The sequence below is a fragment of the Octopus sinensis genome, linkage group LG1, assembly GCF_006345805.1.
Source record: "Octopus sinensis linkage group LG1, ASM634580v1, whole genome shotgun sequence".
In the NCBI taxonomy this organism is placed as follows: Eukaryota; Metazoa; Mollusca; class Cephalopoda; order Octopoda; family Octopodidae; genus Octopus; species Octopus sinensis.
Genome location: NC_042997.1, coordinates 5,890,533 through 5,893,789, shown reverse-complemented (window position 1 = coordinate 5,893,789; position 3,257 = coordinate 5,890,533). Strand labels below are relative to the sequence as shown.

The 3,257-nt window shown below is 30.4% G+C and overlaps 1 long non-coding RNA gene across 1 annotated transcript in view; it reads left to right on the top strand.

Annotated features, from left to right (window-relative positions):
• The first annotated feature begins 550 nt into the window (after positions 1 to 550).
• LOC118766146 overlaps positions 551 to 3,257 on the top strand; it is a 167,604-nt gene continuing 164,897 nt past the window's right edge. The window contains exon 1 of the long non-coding RNA XR_005002056.1: positions 551 to 591. This is a non-coding gene — a long non-coding RNA (uncharacterized LOC118766146). The remainder of the gene's footprint in view (positions 592 to 3,257) is intronic.

The window sequence follows — 3,257 nt, the reverse complement described above, 5'->3', positions numbered from 1 at the left end:
CTGTAAATTCTAATACTTTGAAATTTAGTGTATTTTTAACAACATTCAGATTGCAGAAAAATATTAAAATACTCCGTCTTATATTGTGTACTATTGTAGGTATGTGTTTGATATAGAGATAGTGAAACAAAATAATTCACCACTAGACACATATCTAATGTTTGTGTGCAGAATTGTTAAACGATTCACATTCAGCGACCTGTAATTCTCAGGAATCGGTAAATAGGTGGAGGTAAATTATAGTCTTCAATATTAGGACCACAGTATGCATAGTTATATGGACCGATTTAATCAATTTGTAAGATTTAAGTAGATTTAATCGACTGGTAAGATTTCACCATCAGCCAGGACATGATATATTTAAAACACTTCTTGTGTCTTTCTTTATAATATGTTATAGCAGTAAATCCTTCGAGGCATCCAAGTTATTTAGAATTAGCCTATTGATCATCGTCTTAAAAACGGTGCTTACAATTGTTATTGCATACAATATATGTATTTTTTTTATATCTGATGAAAAATTTTACTTAAATTCATTTTATTCTTTCAGATCCGTCATACAATCAAAGAAAATTGCTGACTCAAGCAAAGGTAACGAGTTTCTCATTATTTATATACTACAATTTATTCAAGGAATTTATTTGTATTCAAGTATATTCACTTTCCCGCCAATGACGTTTACATAACATATTTATCTCATGAAAATGTAGTGATTTTTCTTCGTATGTATTTCATTCTGGAAAAATATTACAAATATATTTCATTCTATGAAACAAAGAACGAAATCATTATTATCATGCACATGAATTTGGCAGCTAAAATCTATAAAAACAAATAACTGCTGCTGCTGAGAAGATCTTCGTTGTGAGGTAGTGTGGCAAATATGCTTTAAAAAATTCACTGGACTGTTATCAGTGTTTTCATGTGTCAAATTTGCTTGAATATGTCTTTCTTTCGAAGTTAATCCCTGAATCTAATTCCAGCACGTAGCGTTTAAAATTCTACGACAGTGAATGAAACACAACTAACGAGTTAATAATGTGGTTATTAGAGATATGGGATTAAGAATAATATATTTTCGCTATGTGTAGTGGTCGAGAAAATAATAAATAAGGCCTTTCATGCAGAAACTTTATTTCCTTTCTAGGAATAGCAACGTTTCAAAATACAAAGGCATAGGAACCATCCAGTATATTTGCTTCATATATAGAACATATTTTAAGTACTTGTATAAGTGCGAGAATACAGTTTGTATGAAATGTAGTTTAACATCAAACCGGGAATTTATAAAAGTATATTCCTTTCTATGCATGCGTTACGCGAAATAATTATGATTCTCAGTTTTAAACAAATTATTTCTCTCCCAAGGATTTCATTATCAAGATCTCCATCCTATATTAATCCGCAGAAAAAACCGTTTTAGGCTGTGAGCCGATTTTCCCTTCAATACCTCGTAAATTGTTTGAAAATTTAAAATTAAGAAAATTGAGTTGCTTTGGGTATGATTTAATTTACGAAATCTCGCAAAATGTCTTTCCATATTAAGAGGAATCATTATAGAAATGAGAGTTTAGTAAAAGCAAAATATTGCAAAACAAATATACAAAGCACGAATCGTTGTCTAATATTAGCATAAAATTATCAAGAAACTCTAAGGGATAATTCCACAGATACAGATAAAGGAAATATGGAATGTAAGAAATGCACTTACAATTAATTTTAATTTATAAATGCAAAAAAAACAGGGGATTTTTCGAACAGAAGGAAACACTTTCAATAATCTTTTGAAATTTTTACTTAGAAAATGTCAAAAAGCATTGTCGAATAATTCACGCAAATCAATTTGCTGCACAGTCATAAATTCACGCATACAGAAATACAATTCATATCTCTTCATGCGTGTAATAATCGACACATTATTAATCAGAATAATAGCATAACTTAGCAAGAGAACTAATATTTTTAAGCTTATAAACATGGAAATATATAGCGCAAGTTATTACACTCGGAAAAGTTCAGGACAAGTTACTACACCGGATACAGTACAGAACAAGACAATTTTTACTTAAAATATTGTAGCTACAGGTAAGATTCGAATATTAAAAAATAAACATTTGATTTTAATTTACAAAGTAACATTTTAATTTTAAAAACGTACCATCATTTTGTTAGAATATTAACACACTAGAATACTTATTAAACGAGAGCCAGAAATACCAATATAGCTATATTTTTGTGTAAAGTGGATAAACATATACCGGAGGCAGATTCATTATGTAAAAATAGGTATTGGGTCAAGACTAAAAATGAGAAGACTTGGCAATAACTTTGTTAATAACTCAAGCAAATTTTACTTTGAAGTTTTGTTATTGGTAGATTTTATTGTAGTATGAAAAAAATTGTATCCTTCTGTTTATTGTACTAACAAATTATGTACTTTGGAGGCGCAATGGCCCAGTGGTTAGGACAGCGAACTTTCGGTCATTGGATTGCGGGTTCGATTCCCAGACTGGGTGTTGTGAGTGTTTATTGAGCGAAAATACCTAAAGCTCCACAAGGCTCCGGCAGGGGATGGTGGCGAAACCTGCTGTACTCTTTCACCCTAAAGGCGGTGCTCCAGCATGGCCGCAGTCAAATGACTGAAACAAGCAAAAGAGTAAAAGAGTACTAGTATCATTTTTATAACCTATCTTCCAATTTCTAATCATTAATTTAAAAAAAAAAGATTTTTTAAAGTGCATAAGAGTATTTTAATTGAGTCATATTTTAAATTTTTAATAGAAGTAATAACAAATAGAAGTAATAGCTTGTAATAAAATTTTTAATTTTGATAAATGCTAATATTTTCTAAATCTAAATATTGTATTTGAAATTTTATCCTCAGCTGATATAGTTTACGTCAAAATTTTCTTGTTCTTTACTTTTCCAGGTTTATAATCTTAAGAATTTTTCTTGCTTGCATTTTTTAAATATAATATATGTGTGCGCGCGCGCATGTGTATACTGTTAACAAGAGTCGGAATGCATGGCGTTCATTTACTCAATAGATGAAAAATATATAAAGTTCTACAAAACATTCACGTAGGAAAGCCTCAGAAGGACCGTAATTCTTCATCAGTTGTCGGCCAAAAAATTATTCTATTATTCTGTTTCATGCCTTTAATAATAAGACTGAGAATTTCGTATATTGGTAGCACTCACAATATTTGCGTAGAATTAGGGCTCGAACAAAGAAGACAGAACAGGATGGTTGTACG